The sequence below is a fragment of the Hyperolius riggenbachi genome, chromosome 7 (genome assembly GCF_040937935.1).
Source record: "Hyperolius riggenbachi isolate aHypRig1 chromosome 7, aHypRig1.pri, whole genome shotgun sequence".
Lineage (NCBI taxonomy): Eukaryota > Metazoa > Chordata > Amphibia > Anura > Hyperoliidae > Hyperolius > Hyperolius riggenbachi.
This window is the reverse complement of record NC_090652.1, coordinates 219,431,446-219,442,495: the sequence shown is the minus strand read 5'-3', so window position 1 is coordinate 219,442,495 and position 11,050 is coordinate 219,431,446.

Sequence of the window (11,050 nt, the reverse complement as noted above, 5' to 3'; positions counted from 1 at the left end):
ACAGAAAGAATTTGCGATAATTTAGGTTGGAGTGAGCTTGAGATGTCTCCCAGTGCAACACTGCTGAATATATGCAAATTAACCATTGGACCCTTTGAAGCTAAACACACCTCCAGAACCGCTGGAATGCAATGATGTGTCAGCTTGTTAATTTGTACAGAGCCATAATAATCCAACATGCATACAGACTGTTTCGGATTGTTTGATCCTCATCAGTGCATGGCATGGATTAATTTAGCTGTATGGAGTAGGGCTTGTAAATCCGAGAGGGACAGACTAACCAGCAAGCTCATGTGGACCCAGAACTCATTGGAGTGTGTAAGGGACTACAATGGCCCTAAATGCCTCCTTACTAAGATGTTAAGAAAAACAAAAGTTTGCTTTCCTAAAACAGAAAGAATTTGCGATAATTCAGGTTGGAGTGAGTTTGAGATGTCTCCCAGTGCAACACTGCTGAATATATGCAAATTAACCATTGTACCCTTTAAAGCTAAACATACCTCCAGAACCCCTGGAATGCAATGATGTGTCAGCTTGTTAATTTGTACAGAGCCATAATAATCCAACATGCATACAGACTGTTTCGGATTGTTTGATCCTCATCAGTGCATGGCATGGATTAATTTGGCTCTATGGAGTAGGGCTTGTAAATCTGAGAGGTACAGACTAACCAGCAAGCCCTGGAGGGTGGGGCTGGTAATAAGAGATGGACAGTCTCTGCCACATGATCCAGTTCCACCCCTTTCATTAGAGGGAGAAAGTGGTATGAAATATCTGAAGTTATCATATCTCTGCATCAGTTCAACACATAATGTGGAGAATAAGATATATGGGTTCCTTGTGTTCTCTGCTGCTCTCAGAGGCCAAACACGCATTCATTATTACATTTAATTTCAGAGAAAACCATATCTTTGTGACAGAAGGTGATAGACAATAATTTTCTGGCATAAACACCTTCAGGATGTGTCCAGCGACCATCTAGATAATTTGAATATGGCTGGCATTTATGGAAAGGCTGGAAATATAGTAATATTAATATTATTTATTCCAAGGTTAATTATAGGGAATTCCCCCTGACAGGACATGTGGAGGAATGCAGCTTCTGTCAGTTAGGAATTTACGACTGGTGATCTGGTTTTCTGGTTCCTGGCTCCCCTGAGTGCCCTTACCAATATCCTTTAAAAAAGGGTTTTTATTGCACCCTCTCCAGTGGCAGAATAAACAAATCACATAAACAGTGACACTGTACAGAGTAAGCAGCACTGAAGATGAGCTCCTGATTCTATACAACTTATACCTTGTAATGAGCAAATTGAAGGACATCACAAAAGCAAGGAACAGACATACAGACAGAATGAAAAACTAAACACTAGACATGGACTAAACAATTTTAAACAAGGACATCCAGACAAAATAAAAGAAACAAGCTTTTGGAGTTACAACAAGCAGACTGCTGAAGAGACCCCTGCCCTGCCCTCAGAGAGATAACAGAGATCCAGAGGAACAGAACACAAGCCCTCTCCAAGGTAAGGGCCTTTTTCCACTACCCTGCGATTTGCGATTTGCTTCTGATCGCAAATCGCAAGGTACATTAAACTAATGGAAACTGCAGCAGCAATTTCCATTAGTGCGATCCGATTGCGATGCGATTTTGGTCAAAGCGCATTCGTCGTCCTGCTGCGTTTTGTATGCGATTGAGCTGTACTATAATGAGTATAGTAGCTCAATCGCGTCGCAATCGCATAGTGGAAATTGAAACGCGATTGCGATCGCGATTGCAATCGCGATCGCAATCGTAATCGCGTTTCATAGTGGAAAAGAGCCCTAAGGGCTTTCTGCCATACAGCTGCATAAACTGCATAAACTTGTCAATACATTATAATAGAAAGACAAAGATATAAAATAAGAAAAGTACTGTGATAATGGAAAGGCAAAGGCAAAGCAGCATAGACAAGACTGAAGCCTCAGAGACAACAGGCAGAGCCAGCAGGGGGTCAGGAATCCTAAAGATAACATACCCACAAGGAACAAACAAAGATCAAAGGAAGGCAATTAAGAGGTGGATACTGAAAGACAACACAGAAACTCTATGTGCAGATTATAACAAACTAGGGAGCATAACTAATTTAATATTATATACAGAACATATCTTCGCATGGCACAAGGCAATATGTGAACACTACAAAGATATTACAATTGTGAACATCAACCAGGATGGGGACACAGGCAGGCAAATCAGAACTCAGGATGAGGACTCCCCCCAGCAGACAGCATTAACCATCAGTGTTTATAACAGTGGAACCATCTTGATCCAAGGTGCTAAATGCAGACTGGAGGAATTTGAGAAGCTATTTCCCCATATCAGAGCGAAAGCAGAAAACTATAAAACCATAAATAACCCTGCTACACAAAAATGTGAGGATCAAACTACAAAACAGGGAGAAAAACTGCCCCCCAGAGACTCTCAATCACACCCCTCCCTGGAGACCCTCAGATATTGTTTGTCTAATCTAGAGATAGACTTCACCCTCTTCAGAGAACAATATCAAAGAAGCCAAGGTGTGAAAAATGCAAATGACCAACTGAGAGAAGAACTAGCCAGGCTGAAATCTGAGTAGGGATGCTCATTCGGATTCCACGGAAATGCAATTTCCGAAATTCCGCTCGGAAATTGCATTTCCGCATCGGAATACGGAAATCGGTAATGCAAGTGTGTTAGGCGGATTTCCGCCGGAAATCGCGGGAATTTCCGCCGGAAATCGCGGAAATTCCGCCCGAGTTTAACATCGATTTTCTCAAAAACTATAAGGTCTTTTTGAAAACTTTTTTTGCATCTTGTTCAGGAGATTCTGCTTAATAAACCCTGAAAATTTGGTGTTTCTAGGACTTACGGGGGCTGTGCTATTAACCGCTAAAGTAGGCAGATTTTTACTGTAATGTAAAATGCAGAAAATCCGCATCTGCCTATTTTCTGCATTTACATTACAGTAAAAATCCGCCGACATTAGCGGTTAATAGCAAAGCCCCCGTAAGTCCTAGAAACACCAAATCTTCAGGGTTTATTAAGCAGAATCTCCTGAACAAGATGCAAAAAAAAAGTTTTCAAAAAGACCTTATAGTTTTTGAGAAAATCGATGTTAAAGTCGGGCGGAATTTCCGCGATTTCCGGCGGAAATTCCGCATTGGAATGCGGAAATTGGTAGCGGAAAGCGGAATCAGTATTTGGCAATGGCGGAATGCGGATTTACCGCGGAATCGGAAATTAGCATTTCCGACCATCCCTAAATCTGAGCACACTGAAGCTCTGTGTGATATCAAAGCATCTCTTCAACAACTGCAGGAGGAGAACTCACAGCTTAAGGAGGAGATCCGGAAAATACAGATATTAAATCAGCCAAAAGAAGAGGTTACAAAAAAATGTACAAGGGTTCCCACAAGTCCTGCGCTGATTGAGGACTGCACTGTACACCACACACAAGATACAGTAAACACCAAAGACCACCACAGCCAGCTGGACCCCTCCCCAAATGCTACCAACACATGCCTACCCAACACCCCAGAGCCCAGCCACTGCCAGCCAGACCCCTCCCCAAATGCTGCCAAGACTGCCCCACCCAACACTCCAGAGCTTAAGCCTAAACACCAAGCAAATGGCTCCTATAGACCTCGCAGTCCTGACATTGTGCTGATTATAGACTCTAATGGGACATACCTGGACATAAAGAGACTCTTTCCAGGGAAGAATGTCATTAAAATCACCTGCTCAACTATTGAACAAGTAGCAGGGGTCATTAATGAGCCTCATTTCACTGACCCAAAACATCTCATCCTGCACACCGGGACCAATGACATTAAACAAAACACCATAGACCAAAAAACCATCACAGACAAACTGTCACAAATTGCAAAAAGGGCACAGCTGAAATTCCCCAATACAAAGATTATCCTCTCTTCCCTGCTCCCAAGAAAAGATATCTCACACCAGACAATCCAATAAATCAATGCAAAGCTGGCCTCCCATCTCAGATCCTCACCAGGCATACAACTGGCACAGCACCCTACAATCTCAGCTCACCGCCATCTGTACAACAACAAGCACCTTAGCAAACAAGGAGTCAGCCTCCTTGCAAAGGAGTTTAAGGACATGGTACTTAATAGACCTCGGACACCCCAAGAAAGACCTAATCCAACACACAGATGGCAAACTCCAATAAAGCGTTACCAAAGAGAGCCCCCACAAACACAACAAATGCGGAGGAAACCGCCTGACCCACAATGGCAACACGGAACAAGGGAGGACAGAAACACGGCGGAAATCAGGACTTTGTGTAGCACTTTATATAGTACTAGCCGACCCGCGGCGTAGCATATGCCGCATAAGAGGGTAAAGGGCAGGAAGGGGGTATTGGGCACAACGGCGGGGAGGGAGGTCAGACCCCCCTCAACTGGGTTCCCCATGTGTGCTCTGCCTCCAGCTTAAGCTCAGCAGGAACCTCCCACTCCTGCTTAAGCATAGTAGCAGCCGCCACTATTAGTAAGAGGCAGCGGGCGGGGATGACTCACCTCTTCCGTGTTCCATCGTGCGTTCCACTGTCGTCACTTCCTGCAATGCCGCACACTGTATTGGTGTAAATTGCCTTTTTAAAAAAGAAGGAAATCTGCAAAAATTTAGCTATAAGTGAACATTTGTGGTTACCCACAATGCACTACTACTAAATATGCAAATTACCCCTTTTCTCCCTTGGTAAGCCAAGCAAGCATCCAGAGCTGCTGGTGTATAGCAAGCATATAGCTTTACATTTTACACACTCATACCAAACCCACATGTAGACAGCCTGTTTCAGACTTTTGGTCCTCATCAGTACATGGCAGGGTTTGATATGGCTGTAGGGTGATAGGGCTTGGACCAGTACAACAGAGTAACCAAGCAGCTCAGGGTGACCCAAACCACTCAGAATGTATAGAGGGATAAAAGGAATCAAAAATACCTCCTACTAAGAAAAGCAAAGCTTGGCCTAATTTGCCTTCCTAAAACATAAGGAAATATGCAATAATTCAGCTATAAGTGAACATTTGTGGTTACCCACAATGCACTGCTACTGAATATGCAAATAATTCATTTTCACCCTTAGTAAGCCAAGCAAGCATCCAGAACCACTGGTGTATAGCAAGCCTATAGCTTTAAATTTTACACAGCCATATCAACCCACATGTGACAGCCTGTTTCAGACTTTTGGTCCTCATATGTACATGGCAAGGATTGATACGGCTGTATGAGATAGGGCTGGGACCAGTACAACAGAGTAACCAAGCAGCTCAGGGTGACCCAAACCACTCGGCATGTATAGGTGGATAATAGTCTTGTCCGGATCATGAACGATTCGGATCTTTGATCCGAATCTCTTTTGTTAGACGAATCATCCAGATCATCAAAATGAACAGATTCGGATCAAAAGGGGTCTGCCAGGAGCGGCACGCCCCCCTCTCTCAGCGGGCACCGGGGTCCTGGAAGCAGAGCGGAGATGGATCGCTCAGTTGAAGGGGAGCCAGCCAGCCTTGCACAGGGACAGGTAGTTGGGAGAGGGGACATGGGTGCCACTGCCAGATATGTGTGGAGCACACTACTGGCTGCAATGTGCTGCTGATTATAGGCTGGCTGTTGTAGTTGTGAACAAATGGGAAACTTTTGGCTGAGAAGCACAGCTCAGTAACTCTGCAGACAGCTTGGAACACAGGCACTGTGATTGCTGTGCAATATGATCCTCCTGCACTGCTCTAAACAGCTGCACTTATCTTCTCCCTAAATGTATGATGTGTTCAAGGTGAGAAAAGGGGAATGCTTTCTTTCACTGTGAGATGTTTGCATTCAGAGTATACAGATGAACATATAGGTGAAATATATGTAAAGCATATGATTGCAGCATGTGGGTAATGTGTGCAAAAAAACATTTCTGCTCTCTGCTCACCCCTCTTCGTTCACCTCCTCCCTTCTGTTCACTCCCTGCCCATCTCTGTCCACCATCCCCCCTTCTCTATCTGTCCACCCCTCTCCCCTTCTCTGTCCATTCGTCCACCCTCCCCTTCTCTGTCCGTCCACCCCCCTCCCCTTCTTTGTCTGTCCACTGCAGGGAAAGTCCTGTCCTGCTAGTCGTTTCACCCACCCCCACCCCCAAATTCGAATCATCCGAATCATTGAAAAGATCCGAACTTCGCATCTCTATTGGACAAAAGGGACCAAAAAGACCTTCTACTAAAAATATCAAAGCTTGGTTTAATTTGCCTTCTTAAAACAGAAGAAAATCTGCAATAATTCAGCTATAAGTGAACATTTGTGATTACCCACAATGCACCACTACCAAATATGCAAATTACTCCTTTTCACACTTAATAAGCCAAGCAAGCCTATGGCTTTAAGTTTTACACAGTCATATCAAACCCACATGTGACAGCCTGTTTCAGCCATTTGACCTTATCAGTACATGACAGGGATTGATAAGGCTGTATGAGATAGGGCTTGGACCAGTACAACAGAGTAACCAAGCAGCTCAGGGTGACCCAAACTACTAAGAATGTATAGGAGGATAAAATAGACCAAAAAGCCCTCCTACTTAAAAAAAGCAAATCTTGGTGTAATTTGCCTTCTTAAAACAGAAGCAAATCTGCAATAATTCAGCTATAAGTGAACATTTGTGGTTACCCACAATGCACTGCTACTGAATATGCAAATTATCCCTCTTTGCCCTTGGTTTGATATGACACTACTTCTTCTTCTTGCTTGGACCAGCCCCTTCTTCTTGCTTGGACCGGCCCTGGGGGCAGGGCGCTACTTCTTCTTCTTGTTTGAAGGTTGAGGCACTTACTCTATTATATATATAGATACTGATGCGACACCCCGAAAATATTGAGTCCTATGACAATCCCTGCTGATTACAAGGTATACAGACCCAAAATGACATCACTCATTATCAGTAGCTGGAACATTCAAGGGCTGAATGCCTCAGCTTTTGGATGCAAAACAAATGATCCAGACTTTAAAAAGAGACTTGAAAACATTGATATTCAAATCCTCCTGGAGACATGGACCCGGGCAGAGGATGAATCTCTTGCACCCATGGGATACAGGGAATTCTCTGTATCTTCACAGAAAAACAAGAACGTTAAACAGGGTCGTCGTTCATGAGGCATACTAATCTGGTACAAGGAGGAGCTTACAGAGCACATTAAAGCATTAAACAGCTCCATCCTCACCTCTCAGTCTGACATGTACCTGTGTGCAGCATATATCCCCCCAACAGAGTCCCCTTACTACAAACCTGATATTTATGAGGTCCTACAAAGAGAAGCCAGCCACTTCCAGTCTCAGGGCAGAGTACTCATCTATGGAGACCTTAATGCCAGAACAGGCACAGAGGAGGACTATCTGACCTCTGAGGGAAACACATACATACTTGGAGGAGAGAGCTACTACCAGGAACCAATGCAGACAGCAAGAAACAGCTATGACAAGACAGTAAACAAAAGCGGGAAAGCCCTGTTGAACCTGTGTCGGAGCCTCGGCCTATACATAATGAATGGGCGAACCAGGAGACCTGGAACCATATCGGTGCAAAGCCTAAAAAAAGCCCTCTTCATATCCAAAATGGCCACATCTGGCTCCACTACTTCAGGAACCTTTACAAAGACATCCCAGAAAATGCCCAAACCCTGGAGCAGAAACAAATAGCCGCAAAACTGAAGGACATGGAGGAGACAATCAAGGACTTTCAAAACCCTCTGGATACACCAATCACGGTGCAGGAAATAAGAGAAAGAACAAAGCTGATAAAATGTAAGAAGGCTAGCGGTACCGATGGCATCCTGCCAGAGATGATCAAATACAGCCCCCAGGAAATACATGATACACTCGCAAGACTATTCAACCTTATCCTGAGGGTGGGCTCCTTTCCTCAGGCCTGGAGTGAAGGCCTCATAACACCCATCTACAAGAATGGAGACAGATATGATACAGCAAACTACAGAGGAATCTGTGTCAGCAGCACACTGGGGAAACTGCTTAACATCATCATCAATAAGAGGATCCTCTCCTTCCTCACACAGCAGGACGTACTCAGCAAAAGCCAAGCAGGGTTCATGCCAAACCACCGCACAACCGACCACATCTACACACTGCACAGCCTCATCAAGACCCATGTCCACAGCTCACGTGGCAAAATACACGCTTGCTTTGTTGATTTTAAGAAGGCGTTTGACTCAGTGTGGCACCTAGGCCTTTTCCTAAAACTCCTAGAGAGTGGAATAGGAGGAAAAACCTATGATGTCATCAAGAGTTCATATACTGGGAACCAATGCAGTGTGAAAGTAGATGGGAAGAGAAGTGCGTTCTTCAAGCAGGGTCGAGGAGTCAGGCAGGGCTGCAGTCTGAGCCCAACACTCTTTAACATATACATTAACCAACTGGCTGTAGCCCTGGAATCCTCCCCAGCTCCAGGCCTCCTCCTGCATGACCGTGAGGTGAAGTTCCTGCTGTATGCAGATGACCTTGTGCTGCTCTCCCCAACAGAGAAAGGACTACAGGACAGCCTGTCAGTATTGGAGACTTTCTGTACCACATGGGCACTGCCCATCAACCCAAAGAAGACAAAAGTGATGGTGTTCCAGAGGAAGAATGGAAATAAAACCCCCACCTCCTCATTTATATTAAATGGCTCCCCACTGGTGTCCACTAACAGCTACACCTACCTGGGGCTGGAGATCAACCAATCAATAAGCTTTAAACCAGCAATACAGGCCCTGAAAGACAAAGCCTGCAGAACATTTTATGCCATCAGAAGACAGCTTTACCACCTAAAACCACCAGTGAGAGTGTGGGCAAAGATATTCGACAGCATCATCACCCCAATCCTGCTCTATAGCAGTGAGGTATGGGGCCCGGTCACCTACCCTGACCAATCAAAATGGGACTCCAGCCCAACAGAAATCTTCCATCTAGAGTTCTGCAAGTATCTCCTCCAAGTCCATCGAAGCACTTCAAACTCAGCCTGCTGGGCAGAGCTAGGCAGATTCCCACTATGGCTTACTATCCAGCAGAGGGCACTCTCATACTGGGCGCATATACAGAGCAGCAACCCCAGCACTTACCACCATAAAGCCTCACTGAGCCAGGGTGGCGAGGCCATACCACGCGCTCTCAAGCAAAGCATCAGCAGCCAGCCCAGCCAAGGACACCAACACAGGCTGACAAAAGCCCAAATAAAACGGACCATAGAAATCTGCAAGGAACGATACATAGAGGAATGGAGAAGTGACATAAAGAATTCCAAGAAACTTGCTGTCTATCAATCACTACAGAGGGAGTACACAATGGCTCCATATCTGGAGAGGCTAAATCACCACAAAGACAGACAGGCCTTGAGTTTGTACCGTCTGAGTGCCCACAGCCTGGAGATAGAGACAGGGCGGCACAGACAGACATGGAAGCCCCGGGAGGAGAGACTGTGCAGACAATGCGACCAGGAGGTCTTGGAGGATGAGGCCCAACTTCCTGCTACACTGCAGCAAATATGCACCTGTGAGGACCGCCCACTTCCAGAGACTCTCCGCCCACATCCAGGATTTTACCTCCACAGATGAGGAGAGGAAACTCTACATCCTACTGGGGGTGGAGGAAACAACCGTGCAAATAGCTGCCCGATATGTCACAGCCTGCCACCAACTGAGAGGAACATGATACCACATGGACTGTATTCCCCCCAATACCCCCCTATGGACTGTATATCCCAGTCCCCCATGCTGTCCCTTACATCCTCCACACACCTATGGACTATATACCCCAACCCCCTTTATCCTTCCCTTATTCCCACAATCCCCCCCCCCCCCCATGTTAATGTTTTGTTTTGTTTTGCTTTGGCAATGCTAAATGTATTTGGTCCTGCCAATAAAGCTTTTTTGGATTTGGATTTGGACTTCCTATGGAAAGAAACTGGACCTACAGAAACACTTGTTTTTGAAGCCAAGCTAAAACTTAAAGGGGTATTCCCCAGCACACCTTTGTGGGCATATTTTTATAAGACGGGTGCATCTAGCACAGATGAATCCGTCACAAGTATGTCATGTGAAATTCCTCTGAGAAGCAGAGCCTCAACTCAAACCTCTGAGGAGTGTTTTATTTGTAACTTTTTGCATTAGAGAATGCAAGAAATGTTTTCAAAAAATGGAAATCGGAAAATCAGAAATCCCCCCCCAAAAAAAAATCTTGTGATTGATTGGGTTAAAAATACCACAGTAGTGTGATTTTTGCAAAAAGATAAAATGAAGTTATTCCCCTATAACTTCAGTTCCCAAAGTACAGTGCTTAGAGGTAATATTTGACCACTCTCTCTCCTTTATTCCTCACATTCACTCCCTAACCCGCTCCTGTCATCTCCAACTCAAAAACATTTCTCGCATTCGACCTTTTCTTACTCAGGAAACTAATAAAATGTTAATAATGCTCTTATACTACTACTTTGTAAAAAAAAAAACCAACAGATGGGCACTGCTCCAATCTGTACTGAACTTGGCTGATCGTCTCATTCATCTTTCTTCTCGCTCTTCCTCTGCTGCTTCTCTCTGTTAAGCTCTTCATTGGCTACCAATTAAGCAGAGGATCTAGTTCAAACTCTTAACTCTAATGCTGGGCATACACGGGTCGATCCGGTGGCCGATTAGCCGCTGGATGGACTCCCGCCGCGTCCCCGCTCGTCCGCGCGGATCGATTCCCGCTCGTCTCTGCCGGCGCTTCATTATCACCCGCTTGATTCCCTGCCATTGACTGCCGGCGGGGATCGAGCGGGCGGGGATCGAGCAGCATCATTGGACCTGCTGAATATTATCAGCTGGCCGCATCAGCTGCTCGATACACAGTACAGAAACGTACCATGTATCCCCAGCATAAGTCACCAAGCTCTCCATAATCTTTCTCCTGTGTACATCTCCTCACTAGTTTCAAGATAGCAACCCAATCACATTCTCAGATCTCCAGCTGACCTTCTATTGTCCTCTAGAATCACCT